The sequence below is a fragment of the Mobula hypostoma genome, chromosome 6 (genome assembly GCF_963921235.1).
Source record: "Mobula hypostoma chromosome 6, sMobHyp1.1, whole genome shotgun sequence".
In the NCBI taxonomy this organism is placed as follows: Eukaryota; Metazoa; Chordata; class Chondrichthyes; order Myliobatiformes; family Myliobatidae; genus Mobula; species Mobula hypostoma.
This window is the reverse complement of record NC_086102.1, coordinates 55,297,862-55,320,550: the sequence shown is the minus strand read 5'-3', so window position 1 is coordinate 55,320,550 and position 22,689 is coordinate 55,297,862. Positions and strand designations below refer to the sequence as shown.

Below are 22,689 nucleotides of genomic sequence, written 5' to 3'. Positions count from 1 at the left end.
TAGATCGATGGGCCTAGCATCTGCTTCTCCTCCAATCTGACTTTGCTGCACTCGCCTCGAATATGCCTCGACCTCGCCTCAACTTTGCCTCGCACATGCCTCTGCCTCACCCCAACTTAACCTCACACCCGCGCACTTCAATCTCGACTCAGCCTGGACCTTACTAGCCTCTCCATTGTTTGTGGTGATCGCTTACCACAATTTTTTACAGAAGTGTTATTAATAATGTATTTAGTTGAATTCCTTGTTTTGTTAATCACCAATAAGTATTTGCTTTCCTTCAACAATCCATCTTAAACTGGAAGCCAGAGAAGTGTGAAATGATTCACTTCGGAGGATTGAATATGAAGACAGAATAGAGGGTTAATGGCAGAGTTCTTGGCAGTGTGGAGTGACAGGGATCTTGGGGTCCTTGTCCATTGATCCCTCAAAGTTGCTGCACAAGTTGATAGGGTTGTCCTTCATTAGTTGAGAGTTTGAGTTCAAGAGCTTCAAGGCATTATTCCAGCTCTATAAAATCCTGGTTAGACCACCACTGAACCCTGTGTTCAGTTCTGATCACCTCATTATAGGAAGGGTGGGGAAGCTTTGAAGAGGTGTAGAAGTGATTAACCAGGATGATGCCGAGACTGAGGGAATGTCTTATGAGGGTGGGTTGAGCTAGCTAGGAGTTTTCTGTTTGGGGCGAAGGAGGAGATGTGACATGATAGAGGTGTACAAGATGATAAGAGGCATGGATTGAGGTCATAAGTGACTAATATGAAGGGCATAAATTTAATCGGATTGCAGGAAAGTATGGCGGGAATGTTAGGGATAATTTTTTATGCAGAGAGTGCTGAGTATGGGGAACAACCTGCCCTGGCAGGCGCAGATATATTAGGGAACTTAAGAAACTCTTAGATAGGCACATAGAGATACAATAATGGAGGCTTATGTAGGAGGGAAGGGTTAGGTTAATTTTAGGAGGTTCAAAGGTTGGCACAACATTGTGAACTGAAGGGCCTGTACTGTGGTGTTCTCAGTTCTATGTTTCTTAAAGTTTTAGAATAAAGGCAATTGGATTCAGGAATTTATCAGCTTTCAGTTTTGTTAATAACTTTTATTTTACTCATGCTAATTTCTTTAATACTGAGATTTCCAAAGTGATTTTATTTTTGTAGCACTAGTGTACAAAGCAAACAAATAAAAATTCCATTCTGAATTCCTAACGTAGGTATGCAAAAGGAATCAAAGTGATCAGTGGAATTATAAAAATCGATAAAGAAAATGACCCAACGTACTTTGTTACTGTTAGTGTTGTTGTCGATGTAATCTATAGAAATGACCTAATTTACACAAAACACAGCAGTAATTCAGTCAATCCTTATACAGTTTACAAAGCCAGCTAACTTGCATTGTGTTGTTAATGTGCCTTCTATGTTCTGCCATAATAGGGAAGTGAAACATGTAAACTCCTTTCTACCCATGAGTTGTTTTTCCTAAAACTGAAAATATTTTAGCAGTTATTTAAGGGTGTAGAATATAACTCGTACAATTATGCGTACATCACGCTTTAGTTGTTATTACCATTTTAAGTTGCATTGTACATGTTATATTTGAGTTGGATGCATGCCTAGCACAAAAATACTTTTTAAATTTACATTAACTTATTAAGAAATAAAGACAGAAAATACTAAGGAAACTCTTTCTTTCGAAGTCATAGAACTGCACAGCATACAAACAGGCCGTTCGGCCCAAGTCATCTGTGCTAGCCAGTGAGCATTAATCCCATCCCCCAGCACTTGCTCCATGGGCTTCTCTGTCTAAGTGATTCAAGTGCTCATCAAGACACCCCTTAAGTGCTCTTAGTGACTCACCTCAACACTCTCTTGGGTGAAAAAGGTGCCTCTCATATCCCTTAAATCTCTTCCCCTAAACCACAATCTATGTCCTTTAGTTTTACCTACCTCTAGTATGGGAAAAGTTCCTTGCCACCATCCAGGCCATGCGTGCTTCTCGCTGCTGTCATCAGGAAGGAGGTTTTGGAGCCTCAAGACCCACACCACCAGGTTCAAGACGGTTGTTACCCCTCACCCATCAGGCTCTTGAATCAGAGAGGATAACTTCACTTACCCAAACACTGTACTGATCTCACAACCCATGGACTCACTCTTAAGGATTCTACAACTTGTTCTCAATATTTATTGCTTGTTATCATTTTGTTTTGTTTCTTTTTTTGTATTTGAACAGTTGGTTGTTTGTCTTCATTGTGTGTGGGTTTTCATTGATTCTATTGTGTTCCTTTGTATTTACTGTGAATGCCCACAAGAAAATTATTCTCAGGGTAGTATATGATATATATTGTATGTACTTTGGCAATAAATTTACTTCAAACTTTGAACTTTTTGCTGTTTATCCTATCTATACCCCTCAGTTTTATATACCTCAGCTGTGTCCCTTCCCAACCTTTTACACTTCATGGGGAACAGACAATGCTTACCTAATCCTTCCTCAGAATTGAACTGTTCCAGGCAACATCCTGATGAATCTCCTCCACACTCTCTCCAGTAATATCACAGAACTGTACCCAGCACTCCAGCTAAGGTCTGACCAATGTTTTATAAAGTTGGAGTACAACCTCCTGACTTCTGTATTTGATGCATGCATTTCATAACTGCCTTAACATATTGACTGTTTTCAATGCTTTTTAATTTCAATTTTCCCATTCTGCTTTAATTTAATATTGTTTTAACTTATTAGTGCCCTAGCTAAATTGGAACCTTGCTATTAGTACTTCAGATTAAGGAGGTATAAAATTTATTAGAAGTAAATCTAAATAGAAGGTGATAAGAGTAGGCTATTAGTAGTCTGCTTAAATAAGTAGTTCATCATTATTGCAGCTGTCCAAATACAGGTTCTCCTTGAACCATGAGCTTTTCTGAAAGCCAACATCCCAATAAACAATGAACTTTTGAGTACTGTCCTTATCTAATTTAATAGAAAATCTGAATTCCTGAAAGCAATTGTAAAGGAACTGTAAACAAGAGAAAATTTGCAGATGCTGGAAATCCAAGCAACACATACAAAATGCTGGAGGAACTCATCAGGCCAGGCAGCACTAGTGGAAAAATTATTAACACTTGGAATTATCCAGATGCACTGCTGAACCTAGTTCTACTGAGTGACAGATTATGTCACATCTGCCTAGGTATGTTTCCCTACCAGTCATTATTAGGGCCTTCCATTTTAATAAGGATTCTTGGCCTTTGCAGATTAAGATACAAAATGCAAGGTGATAAATTTCCTTTTAACTTCCATGGCAGTGTAATATTTTTTAATAATTCAGTGTCAGAGGTATTTTGAAAACTACTAGAATCCTTGAAAGTTTTGATAGAAGACAGAACCTCACTCTTTGCCTTCCCTTCTGTCAAAGCCTACAGGTCTTCTGCAGTTAATGGTGTCCTTCCATTCCTGTGAACTGTTCATAACTCAAATAGTTTACAAGGTAGAAACATAGCCACAAACCAAGACCACACAAGGCAAAAGTGCCTGTACCAACCATCAAATCTACCCTGCTTGTCTCCGAAACACTGGCTCGCATGCATGGTCTGTACACAAGCTAAGTATTGGGGTGGACATTTATTTGGAGTGTACCGGGACATGCTGCTGTGGCCTTATTGCTGCTATACTCTTGGTGTAAAGATGCAGTGGGCCAACAAAACCTACCCCCTGCTTCCAGCCTTAGTGGTGCAAGACCCTGGATGACAGGCCTGGCCCAGCCAGATCAAGCCGATCAGAAGAGTCAGAGTCCAATGTGAATTACAGACGTCACATTATCAGGAATGAGTGTATTCATTCTAGGAAAGTTTTCTGATTTCTTCATCATAAACTTTCTGTAATAAATCTATTGGATGCACTCCATTATGATGGGCACACTCTATCAGGTATCAAGATCTCATCAGTCTGTCTTACTTGTGACTCTTGCCTGACTCCAAGCAAATTCAGGATCTGTCAGGGATGGGTAGTAAATTCTATCTATGTTAACAATGGCTAAATCCCATGAATATGACTCTTCAATAGCATATGTCCAGTTTTCACTGTCATTGGATCTAAATCCTGGAAATAACCAAACAGATGAAAACATTTTTTAACACTGTGATTGCAGCATTTCAAGAAGGAACCATTTTTTCCAGAGATAATTCAAGATTGACATTTAATATGGTTCCTGCCCATGATATTCATAAACAGCTAAAGCATATAACTTAACAAATCCCATTAAACGTGAACAGGATGTGCATGCTTAACAGACTTGATCACTTATAGGAAATGGTTTACTGTGGACTTTGAATTCTGGCGATAACATTGATATTTTTTGTTTCTCCTCTTTACTGATGGTGTAATATAAAATAAAAGTAAATAATTGAATTATATGCATATTAACATACTGTTCTGTTTCCTCAGTGTACAGCAATAGAAGTGCCCAGTATTATTTATGAGTTTGGACTACCATGTGTAAAGGATAAAGTTCATCGCGGATTATTTGCTGTAAGTTACTCTGTTGCATTTTAGAAATTGATTTAAAAGAGTACTCTGTGACGTGGTTCGGCTAGTTTTATCAAATGTGTACAAAAGTAAATGAAAGAAGGTAGCCTTGGATGTATGTTTTTCAATTTTTTTTAGAGAGAGAATAGATAGAGAAATGCTGATCCCTCCAGTAACAGAATCAACATTCAGAGAAAGAAGTACTAGAGTTTAAATTATTGATAAAGGAGGAAATTTGTCAAGATCTGGATTGCTAAAGGAAATGTCGAAAAACTCTTTGAAAGGTGTTACAGTCGAACTCCATTAGTCCTGGGACTTGATTATGCAAGACAGGCTTGTTTTCGGAGAGAGGTATGGAGGGCAATGGTGTGGGTATAGATCAATGAGACTAGGCAAATTGATGGTTTGTCATGGACTAGATGGGCAATGGCCTGTTTCTGTGCTGTGGTGTTCTGTGACTCTATTAGATGTTATTTTTAATTAATAGTCTAATGTACCTTTTATTCAAGAACATAATAAATGCTGCAGTGATCTTATTGAAGTTTAAAGTGAGTACAGAAAACAGGGTCCCGATGAGGCCCCAAGGGCGCTTGGGAAATGGGATCCCAGAGAGTTTCAAGGGAGTGCAGGAAGTGGGGCACCATTTCTCGAGTACTCAGTATGAAGAATTTGTAGTTGTGGATTAAAGTCAGAGCAATGAAACTAAATATGTCTTCTGTTTCAGACTGAGAACCTGAATAGCCACCTTTTGTGCTTTGACTTCCCATTACATTTTTTTACACAGTACCAAAAGCATCATTAGCAAAAGCAAGGGCATAGCAAAGCCTTAGTTCATTTAAATCTGCCTTACTCAATTAGTTTTCTGCATAAAATGAGAATGTTTCATTAGTTATACAAGATTATATATAGCAGGGATATTCTATAAATTATAGATGGACCAAAAATAATCAGAGCAAATTTTATTAAACCAATACATTCCAAAGTAGTAATGGAGCACTACAGTACAGAAACAGGCCTTACAGCCCATCTTGTCTGTGCCAAATTGTTATTCTGCCTAGTCCCATCAAACCACACTTGGACCATACCACCCCCCCCCCACACACACACACCCACACACACACCCACCCCCGATCATCCATGCACTTGCTGAGGATGTTCTACAAGTCTATGGTGGCCTGTGTGATCATGTTTGCTGTTGTGTGCTGGGGCAGCAGGCTGAGGGTAGCAGACATCAGCAGAATCAACAAACTCATTTGTAAGGCCAGTGATGTTGTGGGGATGGAACTGGACTCTCTGACAGTGGTGTCTGAAAAGAGGATGCTGTCTAAGTTGCATGTCATCTTGGACAATGTTTCCCATCCACTACATAAGGCACAGGAGTACATTCAGCCAGAGACTCATTCCACTGAGATGCAACACAGAGCGTCATGGGAAGTCATTCCTGCCTGTGGCCATCAAACATTACAACTCCTCCCTTGGAGGGTCAGACAGCCTGCACCAGTAGGCTGGTCCTGGACTTATTTCCTGGCATAATTTACAAATTACTATTTAATTATTTATGGTTTTATTACTATTTAATTATTTTTGGTGCAACTGTAACAAAAACCAATTTCCCCTGGGATCAATAAAGTATGACTATGACTATTACCCAGATTCCTCTTTAAGTGTTGTAATGCAAGCCACATCCACCATTTCCGCTGGCTCCACATTCGCACCACCCTCTGAGGAAAAATATTCCCCCTGAGGTTCCCTTTAATACGCAAACACGAGGAATTCTGCAGATGCTGGAAATTCAAGCAACACACATCAAAGTTGCTGGTGAACGCAGCAGGCCAGGCAGCAACTTTGATGTGTGTTGCTTCCCTTTAATACTTTACTTTTCACCCTTAATCTATGATCTCTGTTTTTTTAGTCTCACATGACCGCAGTGGAAAAAGCCTGCTCACATTTACCTTATTTATACCTCTCATAATTTTGTAAACTCTATCAAATCTCCCTTCATTCTTGTTTGCTCTTGGGAATAAAGTACTAATGTATTCAGTCTTTCCCTATAACTCAAGTCCTTAATTCCCAGCAACGTCCTTGTAAATTTTCTCTGCACTCCTTCAAGCTTACTGATATCTTTTGTATAGGTAGGTAATCAAAACTGCACACAATGCTCCAAATTTCACACACATCCCACCTGCTGTACACGCTGATTTATAAAGGCAATGTGCAAAAAGCGTTCATTACAACGCTATCTACCTGTGATGCCACTTTCAAGGAATTATGGGTCTGTATTCTCAGATCTGTTTGTTCTGCTGCATGCCTGGGTGGCCTACCATTCACTTTGTAAGTCATATCCTGGTTTGTCCTCCCAACACCACACACATTTCTACGTTAAATTCCGTATGCTATTTTATATCCTATGTTTCCACTTTGTCTTGATCCTACTGCAAGCTTTGAAAGCCTTCCTTGCTATGCCCCCAATATTGGTATCATCTGCAAATATACTGATCCAGGTTACCATATTGTCATCCAAACTAATAATATGAATGACAAACAATGGTGGACCAACACCAATCCCTGCAGCACACCATTAATAATAAGTCTCCAGTCAGAGAGAGAACCATCTACTATCACTCTACCATCTTCCACAAAGCCAAAGCTGAATCCAGTTGACTGCTTCAATCTGATTGCCAGGCAAGTGATCCTTCTGGACCATCCTCCCATGTGGGACTTGTCAATTGCCTTGCTAAAATCAATGTTGACAACATCTATTGCCTTTCCTTCATTAACTTTTCTGGTAACCACCTCAAAAACTCAAGAAAATTAGTTAGACACGACCTACGATGCACAAAGCCATGTTGACTATACCTAATCTGGCCTTGGCTAATTTACTCTTTCCTGACATCAGGCTCATTGACCTATAATTTCCCAGCTTATTCTTCAAGCCTTTCTTGAGCACAGAGCGATAGAGCACAAGAACAGGTCCTTTGGCCCAGAATGTTGTGCCAAACCAATTACATTAGAAATCAAATGAAAACTAAATAATCTCTACTGCCTACAGTACCCATATACTTCCATTTTCCTCACATTTTTGAGCCCATTTAAACATCTCTTAAAAGTGTCTAATGTTTCTGCCTCTACCACCACTCCAGACAGCGCATTCCAGGCATCTACCACTCTCTGTGTAAAAAAAAAGCCTCGTGTCTCCTTTGAAATTACCCCCTCTTACCTTAAATGTATGCCCCTTGGTATTGGACATTTCAGCCCTCGGAATAAGAAATCATCTGCCTATTCTATCTGCAGTATGCCTCTGATAGTCTTATGAATCTCTATCAGATTGCCCCCCAGCCTGCACTGCTTCAAAGAAACCTACCCAAGTTTGACAACCTCTCATTATAGCAATATGCTGGTAAAACACTTCTGCACCCGCTCCAAAGCCTCAACATCCTTCCTATAATGGGGCGACTAGAACTGTATGCAATACTCCATATGTGGCCTAACTACAATTTTATAAATCTGCAACACAATTTCCTGACTTTTGAATTCAATGCCTCAATTAATAAAGGCAAACACACGTTAACCACCATATCAATCTATGTAGCCACTTTCTGGGAGCTATGCACTTGAACCCCAAAAAAAGATCAACACTTTTAAGGATCTTGCCTTTAATAGTATACTGCCTCTTTGCATTTGATATATCATGGTGCAACACTTCACATTTTACCATGTTAAATTTCATTTACCATTTCTCTGCCCAAATCTCAGCTGATCTACTCTGTATCCCGTGGTATTCTTTGTCCATCTTCTGCGCTATCCACAACACCAACAAACTCCATATCATCCACAGACTTACTAACCTACCCATCTACAGTACTGTGCAAAAGTCTTGGGCACCCGAGCTTTTTGTTTTAGCTGTTTTTTGTCTGTGTTGGTCTGTCAGTAAAAAAGAGCAAACTTTAGATTTCCGAAGATACGCTTTTCCAAAAATTTTAATGAGAAGTTTTTGTATTTTGTTAAAGAAAGTAACATATTCAGAAAAGACCACTTTTCAAATAAAAACTTGATTACATTGTAGGATTATAGCCCAGTGCGTGAGTAAACAAAGATAACATACAGGTGCTAATGACATGCGAGCTGAATGATATAAACTGATTTAACTGAAACAGAAACGAGTGTAGAAGGAATCAAACTGGGCAAAGGACAACCAAACTAAAAGGTGAGGGCGTGGCAGATAACTATATAACCATATAACAGTTACAGTATGGAAACAGGCCACGTCGGCCCTTCTAGTCCGTGCCGAACGCTTAATCTCACCTAGTCCCACCGACTTGCACTCAGCCCATAACCCTCTATTCCTTTCCTGTCTATATAGCTATCCACTTTTACTTTAAATGACAATATCGAACCTGCCTCTACCACTTCTGCTGGAAGCTCGTTCCACACAGCTACCAGTCTCTGAGTAAAGAAGTTCCCCCTCGTGTTACCCCTAAACTTTTGCCCCCTAACTCTCAACTCATGTCCTCTTGTTTGAATCTCCCCTACTCTCAATGCAAAAAGCCTATCCACGTCAGCTCTATCTATCCCCCTCATAATTTTAAATACCACTATCAAGTCCCCTCTCAACCTTTTACACTCCAACGAATGAAGACCCAACTTGTTCAACCTTTCTGTGTAACATAGGTGCTGAAACCCAGGTAACATTCTAGTAAATCTTCCCTGTACTCTCTCTATTTTGTTGACATCTTTCGTATAATTCAGTGACCAGAACTGTACACAATACTCCAAATTTGGCCTTACCAATGCCTTGTACAATGTCAACATTACATCCTGTTACGTACCCCGTAACTGGGTTGCCAAACCAGCAGAAATGGACCACTTAGTTGGAGTCTGGATTACTGGAACTAAGGAAGTTTTATTAAAGAAATAAGTAACACAGTACTTTAATCATAAGGATATAAATGCAACAGGTTAGCAATGATAAAACACACAGGTACACAGGACTAGGATAATAGGAATCAATCAAGCTCTATCGCAGTCTAGGGGTAAAATGATCAGTCTCAAGTGACGCAGACTTCAGGTCAGCTTAGTATAGTTCGCAGTAATCACTGTTGTGCTGTTGGGGGGAGGGAAAGAGAGAGAGCGAATGATGATATTCAAATCAGATTCAAACAGACCTTCGATATTCCTTGCAGTTAGCTTTCGGGCAAGCCCTTTGTAATGTCTTCTGAGGTCACCGACTGTGACCCCTCCGTTCCGGATACGATTGTTCTTCTGCGGTGAACCCGGCACCCAGGCAAGGGCGGACACACACACACCAGGTTCCCGCCGATCATACCTTTTCACCCTGTGCATCTATGGTTGGTCCCGCGACCAGACCTCCAAAACTCCCACCAACTTGTGGGGGGGGGGGGCACACCGCACTTCCAGGGTCTCGTTATCTCATGGTGTTGTGGTGTCCTTTGCCTTAGCAAACCTGTTCCTTTTATCCCCCTGCTGGGGTATCACCTGTCCATCAAACTTCAAACAGTTCAGGTTCAAAGCAACCGGTCTGACAATACTCGGAACTGTGTCTCTTTTTGTTAATGTCTCTCGTCTCTCATATTAGCATTTTGAATGTTTCCCCATTTGTCTCTCTTATCGGCATCAATCTTCTGATAACTTGGTCTTTTGTCACAATCCCAACTCCTATACTCAGTGCTCTGATTTATAAAGGCCAGCATACCAAAAGCTTTCTTCACCACCCTTTCCACATGAGATTCCACCTTCAGGGAACTATGCACCATTATTCCTAGATCCCTCTGTTCCACTGCATTCTTCAATGCCCTGCTGTTTACCATGTATGTCCCATTTTGATTAATCCTACCAAAATGTAGTACCTCACACTTATCAGCATTAAACTCCATCTGCCATCTTTCAGCCCACTCTTCTAACTGGCCTAAATCTCTCTGCAGGCTTTGAAAACCTACTTCATTATCCACAGCGCCACCTATCTTAGTATCATCTGCATACTTACTAATCCAATTTACCACCCCATCATCCAGATCATTAATATATATGACAAACAACATTGGATCCAGTACAGATCCCTGAGGCCCAACACTAGTCACCGGGCTCCAATCTGACAAACAGTTATCCACCACTGCTCTCTGGCGTCTCCCATCCAGCCACTGCTGAAAGCATGTTACTACTTCAATATTAATACCTAACGATTGAACCTTCCTGACTAACCTTCCGTGTGGAACCTTGTCAAAGGCCTTACTAAGGTCCATATAGACAACATCCACCACTTTACCCTCGTCAACTTTCCTAGTAACCTCTTCAAAACATTTGTCAAACATGACCTTCCACACACAGATCCATGTTGACTGTTCCTAATCAGACTCTGTTTATCCAGATAGTTGTATATACCATCTCTAAGAATAATTTCCATCAATTTACCCACCACTGACGTCAAACTCACAGGCCAATAATTGCTAGGTTTACTCTTAGATCCCTTTTTAAACAATGGAACAACATGAGCAATTTGCCAATCCTCTGGCACCATCCCCGTTTCTAATGACATTTGAAATATTGCTGGCAGAGCCTCTGCTATTTCTACACTAACTTCCCTCAAGGTCCTAGGGAATATCCTGTCAGGACCCAGAGACTTATCCACTTTTATATTCCTTAATTCCAGTACTTCCTCTTCTTTAATCATCATAGTTTCCATAACTTCCCTACCTGTTTCCCTTACGTTACACAATTCAATATCCTTCTCCTTAGTGAATACTGAAGAAAAGAAATTGTTCAAAATCTCCCCCATCTCTTTTGGTTCCATACATAGCTATCCACTCTGATTCTCTAAGGGACCAATTTTATCCCTCACTATCCTTTTGCTATTAATATAACTGTAGAAACCCTTTGGATTTATTTTCACCTTACTTGCCAAAGCAACCTCATATCTTCTTTTAGCTTTTCTACTTTCTTTCTTAAGATTCTTTTTACATTCTTTATATTCCTCGAGCACCTCATTTACTCCATGCTGCCTACATTTATTGTAGATATCTCTCTTTTTTTGAACCAAGTTTCCAATATCCCTTGAAAACCGTGGCTCTCTCAAACTTTTAACCTTTCCTTTCAACCTAACAGGGTCATAAAGATTCTGTACCCTCAGAATTTCACCATTAAATGACCTCCATTTCTCTATTACATCCTTCCCATAAAACAAATTGTCCCAATCCATCCTTCTAAATCCTTTTGCATCTCCTCAAAGTTAGTCTTTCTCCAATCAAAGAATGCAATCCTGGGTCCAGACCTATCCTTCTCCATAATTATATTGAAACTAATGGCATTGTGATCACTAGACCCGAGGTGCTCCCCAACACATACCTCCGTCACCTGACCTATCTTATTCCCTAAAAGGAGATCCAACAATGCCCCTTTTCTAGTTGGTACCTCTATGTTTTGCTGCAAAAAACTATCCTGCACACATTTTACAAACTCCAAACCATCCAGCCCTTTTAAAGTATGGGCTTCCCAGTCTATGTGTGGAAAATTAAAATCTCCCACATGACAACCTTGTGCTTACTACAAATATCTGCTGTCTCCTTACAAACTTGCTCCTCCAATTCTCGCTCCCCATTAGGTGGTCTATAATACACCCCTATAAGTGTTACTATACCTTTCCCATTCCTCAATTCCACCCAAATAGCCTCCCTAGACGAGCCCTCTAATCTATCCTGCCAGAGCACTGTAATATTTACTCTGACAAGCAATGCAACACCTCCCCCCTTCTCCCTCCGAATCTATCACACCTGAAGCAATGAAATCCAGGAATATTTAGTTGCCAATCACACCCCTCCTGCAACCATGTTTCACTAATAGCTACCACATCATATCTCCTTGTATCAATCCATGCTCTAAGCTCAACCACCTTTCTTATAATGCTCCTAGCATTAAAATAAATGCATTTAAGAAATTTTCCACCTCTTACTCCCTGATTATCACTAACAGTGCAAAGAACTTTACTATCCTCTCTTTCTTCCTTCTCCCCTACATCTGTTCCTACACTCTGGTTTCCCTCCTCCCTTGTATCTAGTTTAAATCCAATGGAGCCTCTCTAGCAAACCTATCTGCAAGAATATTTGTATGTGGCAAATTAACCTTCAAATGATCAATTCTTACACCATGACAAGAGTGAACATAGCACTAAGACATAAGATGGTCATCCTTTATCTGTAATGGCCTCTCACTAGTAGAAATATTGCAGTCGACAGGAGTTTCAAGATGTGCTGTCCAAGCTCTTCTGATGAAGCATAAAAAAAAAGGACAAGGTTGAGGATCGGAAATGCAGTGGTCAGCCTCGGAAACTGAGTGTAGCAGACAAAGATGCATCGAACTGACATCCCTTTTAAATTGAAAGAAGTCCAGCACTGAACTCACAGAAATCACTGGAAACCAAGTACGCTCTGTAGTCCAGAGAGATCATGTCAGAAGTGGTCTTCATGAAAGAGTTGCTGCAAAAAAGCCATTCTGCTGAAGTGGTAACACAGCCAAGAAACTGACCTATGTCCAAAAACACAAGGACTGAGGTACTGAATTGATGAGGTCAAAATTTAAAATTTTTGGCTCAAACAGGAGACAGCTTATCTGTAGAAGAGCTGGAGAGTGCTGCATGGATGACAGTCTGCAGCCAATAGTAGAGCATGGCAGGGGTCCCTATCGGTTTGGGGTTGCATTTCTGCAAGTGCAGTTGGTCAGAATTAATGGAATCCTCAATGCTGAGATGTATAAGCAGATTTCCATCCATCATGCAATACCATCAGGGAGGCATCTGATTGGTCCCAACCATTCTGCAGTAGGACAATGATCCCAAACACATAGCCAAGGCTATAAAGAACCATCTTCAGTGAAAAAGAAGAGCAAGGAGTTCTGTAACAGATGGTATGGTTTCCACAGGGCCCTGATGTCAACATCATCAAGTTTTAATGGCAAAGGGTGGTCACACCAAATATTGATTTTGGTTAGGTTTTTTTTACTGTTTACTATACTTTGTAGTAATTTTTTTGATATTTGCAAACTTTTCATTATTTTTTGAGCATATTCACTTTACAAAACTTTTTGTATGTGCCTATGACTTTTGCACAGTACTGTACATTTACATCCAGGTCTTTTATATACATGGCAAACAGCAGAGCTCCCAGTACAGATCCACACAGAATACCACTAGACAGACCTCTGGCTAGAATAAATTCCTTTGGCCACTACCATCTGTTTTTTATGGGAAAAGTTCTTAATCCCAACAATTAATTCAATATTGCTCCATGCATCTTAATCTTCTGGATGAAACTCCCATGAAGGACTTTATCAAATTCCTTCCTAAAATGCAGGTAGGCACCATCCACAATTTCACCTTCATAAATTACCCTTGTCACCTAATCAAGGAAACCCATTCAGGTTAGTAAGACACAACTTGCCCGCACAGAGCCATGCTGGCTCTCCCTAATTTGGTCATGGTTTTCCAAGTGCTCAGATTCCTATGCCTAAGAATTCTCCCCAGTAACTTTGCTACCACTGACGTGAGATTTTCCCCATCTCTTTCGACTCCATGCATAGAGTAGATGAGCCCTTGCTATCCTTTTGTTCTTAACGTGTCTATAGGAGCCCTTAGGATTCTCCTTCACCTTGTCTGCCAGAGCAACATTATGCCTGTTAGCCCTCCTGATTTCCTTCTTATGTGTTTCCTTTCATTTCTTCTACTCTCAAGCACCTCATTTGTTCCTTGTTGCCTCTACCTGCTATATATCTCCTCCTCCTCCTCCTCCTTATTCAGGCCCTCAATATCCCAATAAATCCAACGTTCCCCAAAACTGTTGGCCATCTCTTTTATTCTTACAAGAATGTACAGTGGCATGCAGAAGTTTGGGCACCCCTGGTCAAAATTTCTGTTACTGTAAATAGTTAAGTGAGTAGAAGATGAACTGATCTCCAAAGGTCATAAAGTTAAAGATGAAACATTCTTTTCAACATTTTAAGCAAGATTAGTGTATTATTTTTGTCGTACAATTTTAGAGTGGAAAAAAAGGAAAGGAGCACCATGCAAAAGTTTGGGCACCCCAAGAGATTTCAGCTGTCAGATAACTTTTACCAAGGTCTCAGACCTTAATTAGCTTATTAGGGCTATGGCTTGTTTACAGTCCTTATTAGGAAAGGCCAGGTGATGCAAATTTCAAAGCTTTATAAATACCCCAACTCCTCAAACCTTGTCCCAACAACCAGCAGCCATGGGCTCCTCTAAGCAGCTGCCTAGCTCTCTGAAAATGAAAATAAATGATGCCCACAAAGCAGGAGAAGGCTATAAGAAGATAGCACAGCGTTTTCAGGTAGCTGTTTCCTCAGTTCGATATGTAATTAAGAAACAGCAGTTAACAGGAGCAGTGGAGGTGAAGATGAACACCAAGAAAACTTTCCGAGAGAACTGCTCGCAGGATCGCTAGAAAGGCAAATCAAAACCCTTGTTTGGTGCAAAAGACCTTCAGAAGATTTAGCAGACCCTGGAGTGGTGGTGCACTGTTCTACTGTGCAATGACACCTGCACAAATATGACTTTCATGGAAGAGTCATCAGAAGAAAACCTTTCCTGCGTCCTCACCACAAAATTCAGCGTCAGAAGTTTGCAAAGGAACGTCTAAACAAGCCTGATGCATTTTGGAAACAAGTCCTGTGGACTGATGAAGTTAAAATAGAACTTTTTGGCCGCAATAAGCAAAGGTATGTTTGGAGAAAAGGGTGCAGAATTTCATGAAAAGAACACCTCTCCAACTGTTAAGCACGGGGGTGGGTCAATCATGCTTTGGGCTTGTGTTGCAGCCAGTGGCACGAGGAACATTTCACTGGTAGAGGGAAGAATGAATTCAATTAAATCCCAGCAAATTCTGGAAGCAAACATCACACTGTCTGTATAAAAGCTGAAGATGAAAAGAGGATGGCTTCTACAACAGGATAATGATCCTAAACACATCTCAAAATCCACAATGGACTACCTCAAGAGGCGCAAGCTGAAGGTTTTGCCATGGCCCTCACAGACCCCCGACCTAAACGTTATCGAAAATTTGTGGATAGATCTCAAAAGAGCAGTGCATGCAAGACGGCCCAAGAATCATCACAGAACTAGAAGCCTTTTGCAAGGAAGAATGGGTGAAAATCCCCCAAGCAAGAATTGAAAGACTCTTAGCTGGCTACAGAAAACGTTTACAAGCTGTGATACTTGCCAAAAGGGGTATTACTAAGTACTGACCATGCAGTGTACCTAAACTTTTGTTTCGGGCCCTTTCCCTTTTTCGTTACTTGAAACTGTAAAAGATGGAAATAAAAAAGTAATCTTGCTTAAAATATTAAAGAAATGTGTCATCGTTAACTTTATGCTTTTTGAAAATCAGGTCGTCTTATACTCACTTAGCTATTCACAGTGACAGAAATTTTGATGAGGCGTCCCAAAATTTTGCATGCCACTGTATGTATTCTGTATTCTCAATATTTCCTTCCTGAAGGCTTCCAGCTTACCAAACATCCCTTTGCTAGAAAACTGCCTATCCCAATCCACAGTACCACCAAATTTGGCCTTTCTCCAGTTTAGAATCTCAACCAGAGGGTTAGTACTATCCTTTTCCGTAATTAACTTGACACTGATGGAATTACCACAAGTTGCAAAGTGTTCCCTTACACACACTTCTGTCACGTACCCTGTGTTGGTCCCTATTACAAGATCCAGTATCATGCTCTCTCTAGTTGGGACCCCTATATTTTGATTAAGAAACTTTCCTGAACACATTTGACGAACTCAATCCCATCCAGTCCTTTAACAGTATGGGTATCCCAGTCAATATGTGAAAAATTACAATCACCTACTATCGCAATCTTATTTTTCTTGTAACTGTCTGATAAATTGTTCCTCTATATTATATTATATTATAGGCCTGTTGGGAGGCCTATAATATAATCCCATTAACATAGGCTTCCTTTTCTATTTCCTTAGTTCCACCCATGTAGCCTCAGTAGACAAGCTCTCCAGTCTGTCCTGGCTGTGCACTGGTGTGATATTTCCCCTGATTAGTAATGCCACCCCCCTCTCCCCACTCTATCATGTCTAAAATAATGGACCCTGGTATATTAAACTGCCAGTCCTGCCCCTTCTACAACCAAGTCCCATCAACAGATACGATATTATAATTCCACGTGCTGATCTATGCTCTAAGCTCATCTGCATTGCCTACAATAATTGTGGAACTGAAATAGACACAACTTGACACGTTTGTCCCATCATGCTCAGATTCCCAGGTGGTATATTGCCGCCCGGGTGCCAGAGTCAGGGACATCTCGTATCGAGTCCACAGTATTCTTAAATGGGAGAGTGAGCAGCCAGAGGTTGTGGTCCACATCAGTACCCAGGGCATGGATAGGAAGGGAAACAAAGTCCAACAAAGTTCAGGCTGATACATTAAGGGATTGGACGTCCAGAATTATGATCTCAGGATTGCTATCCATGCCACATGCAAGTAATGCCAGAAATTGGAAAATCATACAGTTTATCAAGTGGCTAAGGAGATGGTGTGGAAGGGACGGCTTCAGATTTTTGGATCATTGGGTTCCCTTCCAGGGAAGGTGGGACTAGAGATCCAGGGGATGGGAACCAGAGTGCCAGAGCATATAGTTGAATAGTAGTGGAGAAAGATGTTGTTAACAAAAGGTTGAGAATAGTGGGACTAATATTCTGAGTTGTGTATATTTCAATGCAAGGAGTATTGTAGGAAAGGTGATATAGTTTAAACAGAGGAATAAGAAAAGGATGATCACATTAATGGGATTATATTATAAACTTCCTAATGGTCAGCGGGATTTGTAGAGTGATTGCAGACTGTTGCAAGAAGCAGAAGATTGTAATAGCAGGTGGTTTTAACTTTCCACATATCGATTGTGACTCCAAAACTGTAAAAGGGTTAAATGGAATAGAATTTGTCAAAAATATTCAGGAAAGTTTACTTAATACTTGGATGTCTCAACTAGAGGGAATTTGATACTAGATTTCCTATTAGTAAATGAGTCAAGGCAGGTGACAGAAATTTGTGTAGTGGAACACTTTGCATTTAGTAATCATAAAGCCATTCATTTCAAGAAAATTATGGAGAAGGATAGGTGTGGTCCTCAGGTTGAGACTGTAAATGGGAGAAGTATTCATTTTCATGGTATCAGATAGGATCTGCTGAGTGTGGTTTGGGAAAGGTTTTCAAGCAATGGTGTGCTTGGGAAGTGAAAGTCCTTCAAAAGTGAAATTCTGAGAGTACAGAGTTGGTATGTTACTGTCAGAATAAAAGCCAAGGAGTTTATGGAACCTTGGTTTTCAAGAGATAGTGTGTCCCCGGTTACGAAGATGGAGATGCATAGCAGGCACAGGCAGGAAGGAACAAATGAGGTACTTGAGGAGTATAACCAATGCAAGAAAATACTTAAGAAGGAAATCAGGAGGACTAAAAGAAGGCATTAGGTTATTCTAGTGGACAAGGTGAAGGAGAATCCCAAGGGTTTCTACGGATATATTAAGAGCAAAATGATTGCAAAGGACAAAATTGGTCCTCTGGAATCTCGGGGTGGTGATCTATACATAGAGCCAGCACAGATAAGGGAGCTCTTGAATGAATTTTTTACATCATTTGACATGGTCCTGTTTGGGAGAATGGTACAGTCGCTTAGCATTCAGGATGAAGTAGTACATTCAGTTAGACATTAGCTTCATGGGAGAAGCCAGAGAGTGGTAGTTGATGGCTGCAACTCTGACTGGAGGCCTGTGACTCGTTGTGTGCCGCAGGGATCAGTGCTGGGTCCATTGTTGTTTGTCATTTATATCAGCTGCCTGGATGATAATGTAGTAAACTGGACTGGCAAATTTTGAGTATGAATTGGGCGTGTAGTTGACTGTGAGGAAGGGTATCAAAGCTTGCGGTGGGATCTGGACTAGCTAGAAAAATGGGCTAAATAAGGCAGATGGAATTTAATGTAGACAAGTGTGAGGTGTTACACTTTGGAAGGACAAACCAGGGCAGGACTTGCAAGATGAGTGGTAGGACACTGAGGTGTGCGGTGGACCAGATGGTTCTGAGAATACAGATTCATAATTCCTTGAATGTGACATTGCAAGTAGATACAGTTGTAAAGAGAGCTTTTGGCATATTTGCCTCCATAAATCAAAGTGTTGAGTACAGGAGTTGGGATATTATGTTGATGGTGTATAAAACATTGGTGAGGCCTAATTTGCAGTATTGTATGCAGTTTTGGTCACCTACCTACAGGAAAGATGTCAGTTAGATTGGAAGAAAATTTACGAGGATGTTGCCAGGACTTGAATAGATTAGTACTTTATTCCCTAGAACATAGAAGAATGAGGGATATAGATAGGGTAAATGCAAGCAGGCCTTTTCTTCTGAGGTTGGGTGAGACTGGAACTAGAGGTTATGGGTAAGGGTGAAAGCTGAACTGTTTGAGGGAAACCTTATTCACAGAGTGGTGAGAATATGGAACGAGATACCAGCGGAAGTGGTGGATGCAGGTTCAATAGCAACATTTTTGAGAAATTTGGTTTGATACACGGATAGGAGGAGTATGGAGGGCTATGGTGCACATACAGATCACTGGGACAAGGCAGTTGAATAGTTTGAGGTAGAGTAGATGGGCCAAAAGGCCTGTTTCTGTGCTGTACTGTTCTATGACTCTATAATTCTGTTGTTATCGGAAAGCACGTCTGTTTCTCTTATAGCAAATGTCATTCCATTTCTAGTTTATAAGTCCAGAAAATGCTGGAAATAGCTGACAGCATCTGTCAAAAGAGAAAACGTGAGCAACACTATAGATCAGAATGTGTTTTTGAACATTTCAAACTTTTGATGCATTGAACAGGGCTGTATTCTTCTGAGCCACTGACTATGGTTTCCACATACTCTGCTTTACTAGGCCAGATGTAAAAGGCTAACCTTACTGGCCTCAAGCTGTAAAGTGAAGTCCAGTTTGTGAATAGCCCCTAGGTGACTAGTGCAGAGGCCCTATGAAGTCTCTTAAATATAACTGGGCATAGTCTTGGCATTTTCTTTGGCTATCAAGGCCTTCAATTTCCAACTATATCTGAATGTTGATTTTTCTCAGGGTTATAATGGAGAATCCTACCAGGACTGCATCCTATCATTGATAATGTGTAGTTAGAGAGACTCATTCAATGGCATGTTATAGCAGGTAGAGACTTACTGAAACACACAAGCTGCTCAGGATTGGAACTGCCAGTTTAGCCAGCAATATCCATGTCCAATAATACTGTTTCTCTAAAGGTGATGCAAATGTGAATGTTTCCAACATTATCTGATACAATTTCAGATTTCCATCATTAATTTTAAATGTGTCCAGTTGATAATCTCAAAAAATATAACATAGTGTAAAGTCTTCTAAAATTTTCTCATCATTTTGTTCTTGATTTATATATAAATCATGGAGCATTAATTCTTTGATTTCTTTTGTCTACGTTATCTACAGGCAGTTGAGTCAGAGAGACTGAGGAAGCTATTTTTTGCTTTGGCACAAAGCTTCAGGAGGGTATTTGGAAATGTTATTTCGCTGAAAGTATTTCTTTGTTCCTTGTAGAATTCCTTTAAGGATTAAAGCACTGCATTTAGATGTTATTGTACTCAAGCAAGTAAAATGTTGGACAAATCATATTTTGATGTAACCACCCCCTCCCCTCCCCCGATCAGGAAGGCCTTAAAGCTCTCTTCTCTGGGCAACAGGCTTAACCAGATACTTTCCACCTACACCCTCCTCCTCCATTTGGTGGAACTGTTTCTCACCCTCAGCCATTCCTCTTTTGGCTCCTCCCATTTTCTCCAACCCCAAGGTATAGCCATGGGCCCCAGCTGTGCCTGCCTTTTCTTCAGCTCCATAGTACAGTCCAAGTTCCAAGCCTACACTGGTAATGTACTCCATCTCTTTATATACTATACACTACACTGCTTCCTGCACCCATGCCACCAATTTCATCAATTTTACCTCCAATTTCCACCCTGCCCTCAATTTTGCTTGGTCAATTTCTGACATCTTTCTTGTTCTCACCGTCTCCATTGCTGTGGAGACTGCTATCAACTGATTATGTTTTACAAACGTACTGACTCTCACAGCTATCTTGACTCACCCTCTTCCCACCCTGACACTTGCAAGAAAGCTATTCTCTTTTCTCATTTCCTCTGTCTCTAAAGCATCTGTTCTCAGGAGGCTTTCCATTCGAGAACATCTAAGATGTCCTCCATTTTTTACATATCTGCCCTCACCCCATCCTTCCACCACCATAATAGAGATAGATTTCCCCTCGTCCTGACATAACACACCACTCTACTCAGCCTCTGTATCCAGCACATTATTCTCCATAACTTGTGGATTCTATCACTACGCACATCTTTTCCTCCCACCCACCCTCTACTTTCTGTAGGAATAGCTCTCTACATTACTCCCTTGTCCACTTATCCCTCCCCACTGATCTCTTTCATGTACTTATTCATGCAAGCGTGACAAGTGCTACATTTCCTTCCTCACCACCATTCAGGGCCCAAAACAGTACTTCCAGGAATCCATCCTGTCTTATATGATGTGAAATAGGCTTTTTTGTGATGGCATTACAGTACAAAGGCATAAAATTACTATAAATTACAAAATAAATAATGCAAACAATGAATAACAAGATAGTGCTGTTGGGTTAATGGACTATTCAGAAATATGATGGCAGTGGGGAAGAAGCTGTTTCTGAATCATTGAGTTTGGGGCTAGAGGGTCCTTTACCCTCCTCCCTGATGGTAATAATGAGAGAATAGCTTGTCCCAGATTGTGAGACCCTTTAGTGATGAATGCCACCTCCTTGAGAAACAACCACCTGAAGATGTCCTTGAAGATGGGGATCATTATGCCCATGATGGCGCTAGCTCTGTTTACAATTCTATGCAGCTTTGTGATCCAATGATTCTTGAATTCTGTCTTACTTTTGTGATGGTTGATTACATTTTTGTTAATCAGCTGGTTGCTATAAAAAGTTAAATATACTAAATCTCTTGTCAAGTGGGTCTGTGGTCCTGATGTGGGTCGATGGTTCTTGGCAAAATAACAGTTCGGCACAATCCAGATGGGTTAAGTTTCTATGCTGTAGTGTACTATAACTCTTAAGGGTTGGTGTACTATATATTTACAACATTGTTTACGTATTTCACAGTGCCGTATATTCAAAACCTTCACTCATTCTTGATTTGAAGTTGAGAAGGTGATGATCTGTTTATTTGAAAACCTGAAGGCTTCACACACGACCTTCTATACCAGTAGGAAAGAATAAATATCCTGTTTCAGCTGTCTGAATAGTGTTTTAGTATTCAGACTTCAGCAATGTCTTGCCAATGTTTATAACAAAAGTCGATATTTGTTCTTAAGATAGTCAACTATGATTGAAACCATTCTTCAAAGTTTGGTCTGGAAGTTTTTTGCAACATGTTATCTGTAGCTTTACCTTTCAAACCTTGCAACTTTTGCATTTGAGTGGCTGTTATTGAATTAAGGGGCCATTCCACATGATGAGGCATAAATAAGAAATCAATAAGAGTGGCAAAGGGAGTCATAGATGGGGAGAGGGGTTTATAGAGAATAAGTCAAACACCCAGTGACCTTCACACAGGACTCATTGCCCTAGAATCAGCTCAATGCTAATATTTCTAAATCTCAAAATATCCTGCAAGTGCAACCCACTTAGCCTTGGGTTTCAAGGTATGGCTTATTGTTAACTCCTTTTTTCATATCCATTTAATCTCCTCAAACAGATATTTAACTCATTCATGTTAATTGCCTTAGTTGTGTGCATCCTCTAATAAGCTAACAGTACTGTTAAAGAGTTTTCATTCTCCTATTTTATTTGTTCAATTTCTGGGACATTGGCATCACTGACGAGGATATATTTATTAACCCTCCCCAATTGTCCCTGAACAGAACATCCTTCTGGTACAGATGCATTCTCATGCAATCTGAAGTCACATAAAGCCTAGAGCAGTTAAGGATGGCAAATTTCCTTCCCTGAATGATACCATAGGACCAAATGAGTTTTTGCAGCAATCCAGTAGTTTCATGAGCATCATTGCTAAT

General features: G+C 40.4%; 1 protein-coding gene across 8 annotated transcripts in view; it reads left to right on the top strand.

Annotated features, from left to right (window-relative positions):
- The window catches only part of LOC134348055 (zinc finger and BTB domain-containing protein 20-like), a 348,683-nt gene that overhangs the window by 264,840 nt on the left and 61,154 nt on the right, over window positions 1-22,689 (top strand). For all 8 annotated transcript variants that reach the window (XM_063050851.1, XM_063050852.1, XM_063050857.1 and 5 more), the window contains one exon: window positions 4,441-4,524. The gene's annotated coding sequence lies outside the window, so the exon portion shown is untranslated. The remainder of the gene's footprint in view (window positions 1-4,440; window positions 4,525-22,689) is intronic.